Source organism: Pseudophryne corroboree, chromosome 4 (genome assembly GCF_028390025.1).
Source record: "Pseudophryne corroboree isolate aPseCor3 chromosome 4, aPseCor3.hap2, whole genome shotgun sequence".
In the NCBI taxonomy this organism is placed as follows: Eukaryota; Metazoa; Chordata; class Amphibia; order Anura; family Myobatrachidae; genus Pseudophryne; species Pseudophryne corroboree.
In genome coordinates, this window is record NC_086447.1 from 916,143,009 (window position 1) to 916,158,611 (window position 15,603).

General features: G+C 46.6%; 1 long non-coding RNA gene across 2 annotated transcripts in view; it reads right to left on the reverse strand.

Moving 5' to 3' along the window:
• Positions 1 to 3,291: 3,291 nt before the first annotated feature.
• LOC134911895 (uncharacterized) overlaps positions 3,292 to 15,603 on the reverse strand; it is a 96,325-nt gene continuing 84,013 nt past the window's right edge. For both annotated transcript variants that reach the window (XR_010176942.1, XR_010176943.1), the window contains exon 3: positions 3,292 to 3,479. This is a non-coding gene — a long non-coding RNA (uncharacterized LOC134911895). The remainder of the gene's footprint in view (positions 3,480 to 15,603) is intronic.

Sequence of the window (15,603 nt, forward strand, 5' to 3'; positions counted from 1 at the left end):
TAGAGGTGATATGCAGCTACTACTGTACCAAATTTGGTGTCAATGGCTCCACAGGAACCGGAGATCCATGACTTCCAGACAGCGGTACTTGGCCATTGTCTTACCCGGGAGAGCCCCGGTAAAAGTTGGGGGATTTACCGGTCTATATCTCCGGTTCTGTTTAACCCAATGACCCCAAATTTAGCCCAAATATAGAGGGGATACTCTGCTACTACTGTAACAAATTGGGTTTCAAATTGGGTTTAAATAGCTCCACGGGAACCAGAGATCCATGACTTCCAGCCAGCTGTGTTTTCCCATTGACTTACCCGGGGCTCTCCCGCAGGCGGAAAAGTCAAGTGGGGTCCACTTCTGGAGCTATAACTTTCATTCCTGGCCTGCCAGTGACCCCAAATTTGGCAGGCATACAGAAGAGTCTCTTCTCTATCAACCCACCAAGTTTCAAAATTTTGGGGTGCATGGCCCGGAAGCAGTGGGGGGGGGTAGTGTCCCCCAGGGCCTAACACCCCCATTTTTGACCCCAGAGACTAGAAACTTCGTATTGGGGTAAAGAATCACTGGGGCTACCTGTGCCCCATTGGGGTCTAAGCTCCAAAGTGGATCAGGACCCCCCAAAACCTGGACCAGTGTTCTGAAGCATCCAGAGGTCATGACCTTTGACCCCCCATACACCGAGGGTCCCCAATCAGTCCAAATTTCCAACCTGTGCCCCTCCAGATGCTGTGGAACAACACATCCCAGCACCCCATGCCACAGTTTTGATATTAAGGCATGTTGAAAGTGTAGTTTCACAAAAGCTGGAGGGCCACAGGTTGAAGACCTATGCAGTACAATCAAGCTATTTATTTATTTACAGTTTCTTATATAGCGCAGCATATTCCGTTGCGCTTATTTCCCCTTTGCTGTTACTTTTATTTATTTCTTCTAATTGGTCCGCTTCTATGAATAAAAATATTTTTTATGATATATTGGTCATCTTATTTTTTCAAATTACATATGTACTCTGAAGTTAGTTAATAATAGATATTTAGCAATGGTTCTCAGACTCTGTCCACAGGACCACAAACCGAGCACATTTTAGAGATGAACTATCATGAACTTAGGTATACTCATCGCTCACTGACATTTTAAAAGATCAACAGGTGGAGCCAACTATTATTATTCTTTGTTTAGAACATGAACTGTTTGGGGACCCGAGGACAGAGTTGGAGTCTGTCCTAGTACTTGTATACAGACGAGAGGGTATAAATATTGTAAACTCCCCTGGGGCAGAGACTGATGTGAATTTTTATAATTTAAGGTCTGTTTAAAATACGTGCGTTACTTAAATAATGTTATTTCACATGAAAAAATATTCTGCTTGAAGCTAGAGTTATCTTCCTAGGACAATAGCAGTCCATAAATAATTCAAAATGATGGATGTATTTTATCATTTTCAATTTACAAAGTATAATCTGACAAGCCTGTGGACTTCACAATTGAGGACCAATATTCCAAACTAGGAATAATTTTCAAGTTTGAAGAAGCACCAATACTGGAATAATAATCAGCCACAATGTAAAACTGTTTTCATCTACAAGGTTGATTAATACATTTTTCCTTTAAAATTTAGTTGACGACATAGGGATAGGGTCTATATGATGGTTGCAGTTTGATAGACAGGATCTAGTTAGACAGTCAATAGCCAGACACCATATGTTAGATAGACATTACGTCGACATGGTCAAAATTTCAACATGAAAATGGTTGACCACTAAAAAATAGACACCCTGTTTTTTGCATTTTTGTGGATAATTTTGTCAACTGGGACTCCAATTGTAGACTTACCCTCGCCTCACTTGCCACAAGGTTTATAACCAACTCTATGCCAACATGGATAGAGAAGGTATGAAATAGTCCAAATACATGTTACATTTAAAAAAAAAAAAAATTGTCTATCTTTTTTTTGTCGACCACTTTCATGTCAACCTTTTGTACTGTCTCACATATGGGGGAGAATTCATAATGTTTGAAAAGTCAGTTGGGTGTCTGTTTTTTCATATCTAATATATAGGGTGGAAAAAGACAACCAACCAATTTTTCAAACATTTGAATTCCCCCCATGGTGTCTATCTATTGACTGTCTAACTAGACACTGTCTATCAACCCGATACCCTATATGATGGTGATAGCAGAGCAAAACTTGTGTTTAGGATATATGTTCTATTAGTTTGACCCGATATGGGCTAAGTAAAGTATCTTGAACCATCGCAGTAACAGAGTCCTCAAAAGAATGCGCCTATACTATATGTATGAGGACAAGTATGGATGGACAAGCTTTCACCGAGCGTGTGTGGCATATTAGTGAGTTATTTAAGTTAGGTATTGTACAATGACTGCAGTTTAGATCTAAAAATGTTATCAGGCATTTGTTTCAGAATTATATGATTACATAGGCAAAATTAAAATAAAATTAAACTTGTTAAGTGATAATGAACCTTGGGTGATGTCAGGGCATGTTAGCTGGTCGGCACAGAACAGTCATTAAGCCCGTAATGCACACAGCATGGTGGACATGAACACCAAGGCACATGGGGAGGGCGGGGGGGGGGGGGGTTGTCATTGCGAGTTGATCGCATGTAGCAACTTTTTGCTGCTCGTGCGATCAACCTGACGTCGCCTATAGGGGAGTGTATTATAGCATAGCAGTGCTGTGAACGCTTGTGCAGCACTGCTATGCTAAAAATGTTTCTATCAAAACAAGACCCTGTGCGACAGATCCATTGATGAAGGTCCCAGTCCTGACGTCAGACATCCACCCTCCAAACACCTGCGTTGGACTTACCACGCCTGGAAACCGGTGAGTATCCTCCCCGTAACGCCTCCCACTTGACCGTCTTATTGCTATCGCTGGTGCGATCACATTTCTTATTGGCAGCATCGTTGTCCAGTGACGTCGCACGTGCGCAATGCAGACGCCGCAAATTTCCCACCCGATCCGAATAACCCCCATGGTTGGGTAGAAGTATACCAATGTTTTATAGAATATATATTTCAGTATCCTTAGGGTGCAGCTTTTGTCTTCCCCATTCACTCCTTTCAAAATTTTCTCTATTATGCCAAATTAAAACAGTTTTTATTCGGCTGTATTTGAACCTGAACAGTAAATTGCATTTAAATTTGAAAAATCAATATATATTAAAATAAAAACAATACAAATTTGCAATAAATAATTTTTATTTTAAAAACATTAATTTAAATATAGAATAACATTTTTGTAATTTTGGAAACATTTTATATGTTTAAGGCATTTCACTTATACTGAAAAGTGCTGAACAGATCAGCAATAAATCCTACTTACGTTAAATAACAAACATAACCACTCCTAACATGGACAGCTTTAAACATCATCTAAACTTTTGTGAGTATCAGGGGAGTAGTAGACGTAGCACTCACTAGCATAATGCAGACTGTTCATAGAGGTACCACTCTCTGTAGTGCTGAAATGGAAATAAAATATTCTGCGTTCAGTCTCTGCAAGTGTTCTCACTAATATGGTAACTAACAAGGTATACACAATAAAATATAGTAGTGCTGCAAATCTTTATTGTAGCAAATAGGCACCCTGCTCTAAATACAGTTTCATTTGGGCGCTGAATGTCCATGAGAGCAGAAGTACATGGGACCCCTCGTCAGGAACGAGTGGTGGTAAGGGAATGTGGTTGTGGCACATCTATAACAGCTGTTGATAAACCCTTATCAATATTCAAAGTGCCAGATTTCAAATATACATTTTTTAATTTATCCTATTGCCAAACCCTACCCAATACAAAGTGCATTAACACATATACAACGAACAGGTATATTCTACAATTGCGTTTTGGAGGCGTGGCCGGACCGTGCAGGTGGCGGGCCGCAGCGGTTGCGTGACGTAACATGGAGCAGCTGTGACCATGGGCAGCGACGAGCAACTCCCGTTCAACCGCAGGAGCTGCACTGGCCGGGAGTTTCTCAACAAGTACAAAAGCATCGCCACTGTGAGATGCTTTTGGACTTGGGAGGGGGTGGGGCGGGCTAGCCCTGTGCTGTGCGTCCCCCTGCATGTCTGGGAACATGATCATAGCTGTGCTAAATTTAGCACAGCGACGATCAACTCAGAATGACCCCCTTAGTGCTATATCACCTACTATAGTTCAGGAGAGTGGGATACAGGGAGACTTAACCTGCTTCCAGGATCGATCAATACATTAACGCTGAGTGGCCTCACCTGCCTATCTTTTACGCTCATCTCTTATGAAAATCCTAAAAATTTCCAGGAGTGTATACTGCTGCACCTGTGTATAATGCCCAGATGTACGCTTTGGCTCATGTATTGTGTGTGAATCTGTCTCTGGTGCTAGCCAGTGCCCCCTCCGCCATTTAGCTCACCGCACGTCCCTGGAGTGGATCCAGACGCTATTAGTGTACACAACGGCCATGTGAACCTACAGTGAACACAAATGCCCAAGTGTACACCGACGCACTAGTCATACAGCGGACTATGCTGCGACTGGGTCTTTTCAGATACACAGCCTCACAGATGGAAACTGGTCACGAACCGGGGAGGGACAACCAGGAGAGAGTCTTACTCCCCACTGCGGACATCAACCCCAGGAATCCCAGTCTCAGACTAAAGGGCCCTACACACTGGCCAACATGACTGCACAATATGAACAATCTCGTTCATTAATGAACGAGAGAACGTTCATATCGTGCAGTGTGGAGGCACCAGCGATGAACGGCCACGCGCTTGTTCATCGCTGATGCCCCATCGCTGTACATGCAGGCCAATAAGGACAATTTCGTCCATATTTGCATGCACTTCAATGCAGCCGGGTGACGGGGGGAGTGAAGAAACTTCACTGCCCCCCGGTCACCCGTATCCGCCGTCGGGCAGTTCGGCCAGTGTGTAGGGCCTATCACCCTGGAGCCTATGATCCCTGAGGTAGTATCCATCCCAAAGCAGTGCTGCTGTGTCTCGTATTTTCCCTCCTAAGCGGAACCCATGCCTTACCTTCTCCCCGTGCTCCGGCCATAGCCGGGTAATGTCTGCAGTACCTGCTAGTATATCCTACACAGATGCCCACCAAAAAACAGCATTGTTGTGACCCAGCAGAGAGTTGTTGGAGTGACTCTAAATGGTACGCATAGGACGTTTTAGAAAGATCACGCCAGGAAAAAAAAAAAAAATACTATAAAAATAAAAAGCTTATGGCTGCTATAAAACCAGTACCCCAATGACCATGGTCTGCGCCCTGCCACTCCAAACAAACTGAATTGCCTGAGAATTGCGGTATCGCTGCACACACCACGCATCAGGCACAGTGGCGTGCTTCGCTAACCACACTCTTATTCCCCCTTGGGTGGTGGCATGGACCACCAAGAGTGGTAATACGGTGCGGCAGTAGGGATTCCAATTACATACCAGCCCAGGACTAATGGTGCCCATAAAGTTATGCGATCCCCCGCAACATCGCACCAGCAGTTCCGGTGCGACGAAATCACACCTGAACTGACAAAGTGATTACCATGCAATAGATCGCATGGTCATCACATGATGGGTGGGTGCAAATATTAAGTGCAGCACTTACTATCATGAGACGCGATATTAGACCAGCGTGCCCGTGCGTCGCATGGTACCTTAAACGTGCATACAATCCTTCGATTTCGCTCACAGATGCAGTCGAAAACAGGATTTTAATACCTACCGGTAAATATTTTTCTCCTAGTCTGTAAAGGATGCTGGGGTCCACTTTAGTACCATGGGGTATAAACTGTTCCGCAGGAGCCATGGGCACGTTAAGACTTTTTCAGAGTGTGAACTGGCTCCTCTCCTCCAGACCTCAGTATAGGAACTGTGCCCAGGGAGACAGACATTTAGAGAAAACGATTTACTTTTAATTTAACGGTGAAATTCATACCAGCTCACACCTCAACCATGCTGCACAACATGGCATTCAACATAACACATGCCAACAGGCATGAACAATTTACAGCAACACGCTGAAAAAATGACCGTAACACAACACTTGTGTAACTACAAACTAGTGATGAGCGGGTTCGGTTTCTCAGAATCCGAACCCCCCCCCCGAACTTCACCCATTTTACACGGTTCCAAGGCAGACTCGGATCCTCCCGCCTTGCTCGGTTAACCAGAGCACGCCCGAACGTCATCCCGCTGTCGGATTCTCGCAAGATTCGTATTCTATATAAAGGAGCCACGCGTCGCCGCCATTTTCACTCGTGCATTGGAGATGATACGGAGAGGACGTGCAGCATCCTCTCAGTTTCTGTGTTCAGTGTGCTACAAATATCTGTGCTCGGTGTACTGAAAATATCTACATTTTCTGCCTGAAAAACGCTCCATATCTGTGATGCATTGTAGTATAGGAGGACAGTGCAGAGTTTTGCTGACCAGTGTCCACCAGTATTATATAGCAGTACGGTACAGTAGACCACTGCTCTACCTATCTGTGTCGTCAAGTATACTATCCATCCATACCTGTGGTGCATTTCAGTTGTGTGCAGTATATATAGTAGGAGGACAGTGCAGAATTTTGCTGACCACCAGTATATAATATATAGCAGTATGGTACAGCAGGCCATTGCTATTGATATAGTACTGGCATATAATTCCACAATTAAAAAATGAGCAAAAATGTGGAGGGTAAAATAGGGAAAGATTAAGATACATTTCCACCTCTTGCTGAAGCTGCTGCCACTAGTCATGGCCGACACGATGAAATGCCATCAACGTCGTCTGCCAAGGCCGATGCCCAATGTCATAGTAGAGAGCATGTAAAATCAAAAAAATCAGTAAAATCTAAATTAAAAGCGTCTGATGAGACGCGTAAACTTGCCAATATGCCATTTACGACAAAGTGGCAAGGAACGGCTGAGGCCCTGGCCTAAGTTCATGGCTAGTGGTTCTGATTCACATGAGGATGGAAGCACTCATCCTCTCGCTAGAAAAATGAAGACTTAAGCTGGCAAAAGCACAGCAAAACTGTGCGTTCTTCTAAATCACAAATCCCCAAGGAGAGTCCAATTGTGTCGGTTGCGATGCCTGACCTTCCCAACACTGGACGGGAAGAGGTGGCGCCTTCCACCATTTGCACGCCCTCTGCAAGTGCTGGAAGGAGCACCTGCAGTCCAGTTCCTGATAGTCAAATTGAAGAAGTCACTGTTGAATTACACCAGGATGAGGATATGGGTGTTGCTGGCGCTGAGGATGAAATTGACAAGGAGGATTCTGATGGTGAGGTGGTTTGTTTAAGTCAAGCACCCGGGGAGACACCCGTTGTCCGTGGGACGAATATTGTCAAGCCTTGTGTTGCCTTTGTCAAGCTGTAATAAGTAGGGGTAAGGACGTTAACCACCTAGGAACATCCTCCCTTATACGTCACCTGGAGCGCAAGTCATCTACAAGTTCAAAAACTTTGGGTGACAGCGGAAGCAGTCCACTGACAACTAAATCCCTTCTTCCTCTTGTACCCAAGCTCCTGCAAACCCCACGACCAACTCCCTCAATGTCAATTTCCTCCTTAGACAGGAACGCCAATAGTCCTGCAGGCCATGTCACGAGTCCTCTCCTGCCTGGGATTCCTCCGATGCATCCTTGAGTGTAACGCCTACTGCTGCTGGCGCTGTTATTGCTGCTGGGAGTCGATCGTCATCCCAGAGGGGAAGTCCGAAGACCACTTGTATTACTTACAGTAAGCAATTGACTGTCCAACAGTCCTTTGCGAGGAAGATGAAATGTCACAGCAGTCATCCTGCTGCAGAGCAGTTAACTCAGGCCTTGGCAGCCTGGGTGGTGTTCAACGTGTGTCCGGTATCCACAGTTAATTCACAGGGAATTAGAAAATTTATTGAGTTAGTGTGTCCCCAGTACCAAATACCATCTAGGTTCCACTTAACTAGGCAGGCGATTCAGAGAATGTACACAGACCTCAGAAAGAAAGAGTCACAAATGCTGTTGTACCCAATGTCCACTTAACCACGGACATGTGGACAAGTGGAGCAGGGCAGACTCAGGACTATATGACTGACAGCCCACTGGGTAGATGTATTGCCTCCCGCAGCAAGAACAGCAGCAGCGGCACCAGTAGCAGCATCTTGCAAACGCCTACTCGTTCCTAGGCAGGCTACGCTTTGCATCACCGCTTTCCATAAGAGGTACACAGCCGACAACCTCTTACGGAAACTGAGGAACATCGCAGAATGGCTTACCCCACTTGGACTCTCCTGGGGATTTGTGACATCGGACAATGCCACCAATATTGTGCGTGCATTACATGTAGAATTTGGTGGTGCAGAATTTTTTAAAAAACGACAGGGGCGTGCAAGAGATGCTGTCGGTGGCCCGAAGAATTGTGGGCCACTTTCGACATTCAGCCACCGCGTGCCGAAGACTGGAGCACCAGCAAACGGTCCTGAACCTGCCCCGCCATCAGCTGAAGCAAGAGATGGTAACGAGGTGGAATTCAACCCTCTATATGCTTCAGATGATGGAGGAGCAGCAAAAGGCCATTCAAGCCTATACAGCTACCTACGATATAGGCAAAGGAGGGGGAATGCACCTGACTCAAGCGCAGTGGAGAAGGATTTCAACATTGTGCAAGGTTCTGCAACCCTTTGAACTTGCCACACGTGAAGCCAGTTCAGACACTGCCAGCCTGAGTCAGGTCATTCCCCTCATCAGGCTTTTGCAGAAGAAGCTGGAGACATTGCAGGAGGAGCTAAAACGAAGCGATTCCGCTAGGCATGTAGGACTTGTGGATGGAGCCCTTCATTCGCTTAACCAGGATTCACGGGTGGTCAATCTGTTGAAATCAGAGCACTACATTTTGGCCACCGTGCTCGATCCTAGGTTTAAAGCCTACGTTGTATCTCTCTTTCCGGCAGACACAAGTATGCAGAGGTGCAAAGACCTGCTGGTGAGACACTTGTCAAGTCAAGCGGAACGTGACCCGTCAACAGCTCCTCCTTCACATTCTCCCACAACTGGGGCTGCGAGGAGAAGGCTAAGAATTCCAAGCCCACCCGCTGGCGGTGATGCAGGGCAGTCTGGAGAGAGTGCCGACATCTGGTCCGGACTGAAGGACCTGCCAACGATTACTGACATGTCATCTACTGTTACTGCATATGATTCTGTCACCATTGAAAGAATGGTGGAGGATTATATGAGTGACCGCATCCAAGTAGGCACGTCAGACAGTCCGTACGTATACTGGCAGGAAAAAGGCAATTTGGAGGCCATTGCACAAACTGGCTTTATTTTACCTAAGTTGCCCCCCTCCAGTGTGTACTCTGAAAGTGTTTAGTGCAGCCGCTCACCTTGTCAGCAAAATGAGTTATAATCAATTAATCCGTCGAGACATTCACCAGCAATTGCCTCCAGAAAGTACACAGGGACCTGAGATGATGGATTCCAGTGGGGACGAATTAATCTGTGAGGAGGGGGATGTACACAGTGAAAGGGGTGAGGAATCGGAGTATGTGGACATCATGCCTCTGTAGAGCTAGTTTGTGCAAGGAGAGATTGTTTGCTTCTTTTTTGGTGGGGGCCCAAACCAACCACTCATTTCAGTCACAGTCGTGTGGCAGACCCTGTCGCTGAAATTATGGGTTTGTTAAAGTGTGCATGTCCTGTTTATACAAGATACGGGTGGATGGGAGGGCCCAAGGACTATTCCATCTTGTACCTATTTTTTCTTTCATTTATCTTTGCATCATGTGCTGTTTGGGTCTAACTTTTTTAAGTGCCATCCTGTCTGACCCTGCAATGCCACTCCTAGATGGGCCAGGTGTTTGTGTCGGCCACTTAGGTCGCTTAGCTTAACACACCCGAATCAGACAAAAAAAATTCAGGGAGGTTTTGACAAACGCACCTGAATCCAAAACACGGCTGCGGAACCGAATCCAAAACCAGAAAAATTTCCTGTGCACATCACTACTACAAACTAACAACTGCAGGTAAAGTATGCACTGGGTCGGGTGCCCAGCATACTCTACGGACTAGGAGAAAAGGATTTACCAGTAGGTATTAAAATCCTGTTCTCATATTTCCTAGACGATGCTGGGGTCCACTTCAGTACCATGGGGTTATACCAAAGCTCCAGTACAGGCAGTAGAGTGCGGATGACCCTGCAGCACTGTGTGACCAAACGAGAGGTCCTCATCGGCCAAGGTGTCAAACTTTTAAAACTTTGCAAACGTGTTTGCCCCTGACCAAGTAGCTGTTCGGCAAAGTTGTAAATGCCGAGACCCCCCCTAGCAGCCGCCCAGGCCGAGCCTACATTTCTAGTAGAATGGGCATTTACAGACTTCTGTATCTGCAATCCTGCCGTGGAATAAGCGTGATGAAACGTCCCTCTAATCCAGCGTGCAATGGTCTGCTTAGAAGCAGGACACCCAATCTTGTTGGGAGCATACAGGACAAACAAAGACTCTGTTTTCCGAATTAGAGCTGTTATAGCGACATAAATCTTCAAAGCTCTAACCACATCTAGAGACTGATTCAGTGAATGTGTCAGTAACTACTGGCATCACAACAGGCTGGTTTATGTGGAAAGAGGAGACCACCTTTGAAAGAAAATGTTGACGAGTTCTCAACTCTGCCCTATCTTCATGGAAGATTAGGTAAGGGCTCTTGTGAGACAAGGCCCCCAACTCAGACAACCGCCGTGCGGATGCCAATGCTAAAAGCATCACCACTTTCCAAGTGAGAAACTTCAACTCTCTCTCGTAGAGGCTCAAACCAGTTCGATTGAAGGAACTGCAACACCACATTAAGGTCCCATGGTGCCACTGGAGGCTGGATGTGAACCTCTTTCACAAAGGTCTGAACCTCTGGAAGAGAAGCCAATTGTCTTTGGGGTCAATCAAGGTCCAGATTTCGGCCTTGTCAGTGTTCTTCCAATCGGAGGCCCGCCTCCACACCAGTCTGCAGAAAATGGAGAAAAATGTCCCAAGTGAAACTCTTCAGATTCACACCAAGTCACATTTACTCCAAATATGGTGGTAATGTTTTGAGGTTACTCCTTTCATGGCCTGAATAAGAGTGGGAATCACTATATTCGGCATACCCTTTCGGGCTAGGAACCGGCACTCAGCAGTGTCGTCAAACATAGCCGCGGTAAGTTCTGATACACGCACGGCCCCTGCTGCAGCAGGTCCTCGCAAAGAGGAAGAGGATCTTCTATGAGCAACTGCTCAAGATCTGGGTACCAAGCCCTCCTTGGCCAGTCTGGGGCAATGAAGATTGCTTGAATCCTTGTTCTTATGATTCAGAGAACTTTTGGAATCAGCGGAAGTGGAGGGAAGACATACACTGCCCGGAATACCCATTGGGTCACTAGCGCATCCACCGCTATTGCTTGAGGATCTCTCAACCTAGGACAATATCTCTGAAGCTTCTTGTTGAGATGAGATGCCATCATGTCTATTTGAGGAACTCACAAAAGACTTGTCACCTCTCCTGGATGGAGATAGTGTCTGCTGAGGAAGTCTGCTTCCCAGTTGTCCACTCCCGGAATGAAAATTGCCGACAGAGCTCTTGCATGTCTTTCTGCCCAGAGGAGGATCTTTGTCACCTCTGCCATCGCTGCTCTGCTTTTCATCCCGCCATGGCGGTTTATGTATGCAACTGCTGTTACATTGTCCGACTTGATCTGCATGGGTTGATCTTAAAGATGCACCGCTTGTAGAAGGCCGTTGTAAATGGCTCTCAATTCCTGAACGTTTATGTGAAGATAGGTTTCCTGACCCGACCATTTTCCTTGGAAGCTTCTTCTCTGTATAACTGCTCCCCAGCCTAGGAGACTTGCATCCGTGGTTACTAGGACCCAGTCCTGAATCCCGAACCTGCGTCCCTCTAACAGGTCAGAACTGTGCAGCCACCACAGGAGTGAAAGCCTGGTTTTGGAGGACAGGATTATCTTCTGGTGCATGTGTAGGTGGGATCCGGACCACTTGTCCAACAGGTTCCACTGGAAAACTCTGGCATGGAATCGACCAAACTGTATGGACTTGTAGGCCGCTACCATCTTTCCCAACAACCGAATGCATTGATGTATCGGCACTCTTGTTTGTTTCAAAATTGGTTTGACCATTCTCTGGATTTCCAGAGCCTTTTCTACTGGAAGAAATACCCCCTGTACTTCTGTGTCCATCCCCAGAAAGGACAATCTTGTCATCGGTTCCAACTGCGACTTCGTAAAATTCATGATCCAACCGTGTTGTTGGAGTATGGACAGGGAGAGTGAAATGTTCTGCACCAACCGTTCCCTGGATCTCACTTTTATAAGGAGATCGACCAGGTAAGGGATTATATTGACTACTTGCTGTCGAAGGAGGACCATCATCTCTGCCATCACCTTGGTGAATACCCTCGGTGCCTTGGAGAGTCCGAATGGCAACGTCCGATAAGCTTGATGAGGAGGATAAATGGGAACATGTAAGTAGGCATCTTTTATGTTCACCGACACCATGAAGTCACCTTCGTCCAGGCTGGAAATCACTGCCCTCAGAGATTGCATCTTGAACTTGAACCTTTTCAGGTAGAGATTCAGAGGTTTCAGATTTAAAATTGGTCTGACCGAGCCGTCTGGCTTCGGAACTACGAAGAGGTTTGAAAAAAAACCTTCTCCCTGTTGTGACAAGGGCACCAGGACAATGACTTGATCCCGACATAATTTTTGAATTGCAGCTGTTACTACTTCTCTGTCCGGGAGATAAGCTGGCAATGTTGATATGAAAAAAATAATAATGCGGCATGGGGGGGCACGCATGTCTTGAAACTCCAGTTTGTATCCATGGGTCCAGGCCAGACTGAACCCAGATCTGTCTGAAAAGTTTCAGGCGTGCTCCCACCCGAGCGGACTCCCACAAGGAAGCCCCAACGTCATGCTGCAGATTTGGTAGAAGCAGGCCTCCCTGAAAATAAAAAACAAAGTATTTCAGAAAAACTCAGTATAGCTCCTCTGGAGTGCATCCAGTCTGCCAGGGCACATTTTCTAAACTCAGGTCTGGAGAAGCCAATTCACACCCTTGAAAAGTCTTAACGTGCCCATGGCTCCTGCGGAAGTCTATACCCCATGGTACTGAAGTGGGGCCCAGCATCCTCTAGGACGTATGAGAAATCAAAGGATTGTATGCCATATCTCAAAGGTGTATGGGCACCATTACTTAGCCAGTGCTATTGAATCCTGCTGATCGGGACCAGAGTAGACGTCAGACACCCTCCCTAAAAAAAACGCTTGGACACATCTTAGTTTTTCCGTACACTACTTGAAAACTTTCAGTTGCCACCCACAAATTGCTTCTTCCTTGCAAACGCATGTGCAACTGGATTCTTCGCAACATCCTGTCGCTGATAGACGATGCCCATTGTATCCGTCCACTGTGGTGCATAAGCAGTTCGGATTTGATCATTTGCTGTATTAAAATGCACGGAAGTGGGGGGCGTGGCCTAGCGGGACATGGAGTAGCAGCTCGGCGCGAGTACTCTCCACTCCTGAACATCCGAAGACACATCCTGAGTGGACCCCCCGAGCCCAAAATTAACCTGGCTGATAGGGGAAGGCTCCGGGCAGCTGCAGAGCCATCGGGAGCCGGCCAGACGGGCGCTCGCTCCTGATCCCTAATGTCTGATGTATATGGATATGCTTAAGCTGGTATTTTCTACTGATATTCATGCTGCAGTACGTTAATCAGTTGATACTGCATCGCTCCTGCCAATGTTTGTTTTCTGCTTTCGTTGATGTTTCTGGTTAAGGCTCGGGGTGGGATCTCCTCACCTTTCCTAGCTAAGGGAGGGGGACCTACGCTTTTTGTCTTTGGGTCATTTTACTCATTGCCCTTTAATGTTAGGTTAGTTTGTTTTTGTTTTCTTTTCTCCTCTTTGAAGGGGAACGGGTTATCGGGGGGGAAGGTATGCCTCAGTTTGGGAGGGTATACAGGGTGGGGGGACAGAATGGGGGGAATTGTATTTTGTTGTTTGTTTTCTTTTTTTACTTGTATGTGATGCAGACACTATGAGTTCATTGACTACTACTGCTACAGTGGGTTTGGATGTTGAGGGCCTGGCGGGGATACGCGGGACCGACCATATCGTTTACCATGTCTTGACTTATGGCCTCTAATCAACTTAAACATCTATCCTGGAATGTCCGGGGGCTGAACGATAAGGTCAAACGTTCACTAGTGCTTCGGCATGTTAAACAGTATGCCCCAGATATTATTTGTCTCATGGAGACCCACCTAGTGGGGGCAAAGATCCTAGCTCTCAAGAAACCGTGGGTGGGATGGGCATACCACTCCACCCATATGTCACATTCCCGGGGTGTGTCCATTTTGGTTCGAAGGTCGGTCCCGTTTGTCCTTGACCGGGTCCAACTGGACCAGTGGGGCAGATATGTCTTTTTAAAATGTCAAGTCTATGCTATGTCTGTACTTATCATGGCTGTTTATATACCGCCCCCCTATTCTCCAGAGGTTCTCAGAAAGGCAGCTGAGTTTATCACTATGTATCCAAATGTTGCTATAGTTTGCCTTGGGGACTTTAACAATGTCCTCGACCATGCTCTAGATCGGGCTAGACGGTCCCCTAATGCTCCTGTGGTGCGGGGGAGGGAATTTGCGATACTGGTGGACAGTCTGGGACTGGTCGATGCATGGAGGGTTCGCCATCCTGATACACGACAGTATACATGCTTTTCTCCTACCTACTCATCCTTTTCTAGGATAGATCTGGCCCTCACCTCTAAAGGCCTGCTGCCGCGGGTGGTTGACATTCAGTACGCTACTAGGGGCATATCAGATCACTCCCCGGTAATCCTTAGTCTAGATATGGGAGATGTTAGGGGGGCACGGTTTTGGAGGTTCAATCCCTTTTGGCTGACTCAGATGGGCACTGGAGCGGAGCTGGAGGAGATGTGGGAGGCCTTTTTGCGGGAGAATCAAGGTTCGGTGTCTGACTCAATTCTGTGGGATGCCTTCAAGGCGCATGTCCGTGGCACCCTGATTAAGAGAGTGGCTGTTTTGAAGTCTGGCTATACCAGGGGCGAGCGTGACCTTGAGGTGGGATGTAGGAGGCTGGAGCTGCAATATATGGTTGATGGTTTGGACACTACGAGGGAGAGGTGGCGCTGGCGCAGGCTGACTGGCGTGAGTGTTTGGCCGAGAAGGCTAAATACCGCCTACTCTATGCTCAACACACATTATGTGATGGGGGATAGGCCTGGCATCTTCATGGCGGTGCTGGCGAGCGCGGACAGGACCTCCAATACGGTGCCTGCAATCTGCACCAATGACAATATTACGCATTTTCACACACCCGATATTGTGGGGGACTTTGTAGATTATTATAGACGACTGTATAGCTCTAGGCTTACCCACTCTGAGACGGAAATATAGGCGTATCTAGCTAATATTCCGCTACCCACACTGACCCAGGATGCTGTAACTTTCCTGGACTCCCCCTTGACGCTGACTGAGGTGGAATTTGCGATTAATTCATTTCCTGGAGGGAAGACCCTGGGTCTTGATGGAATCCCCCTGGAACTTTATAAAAAACACTTA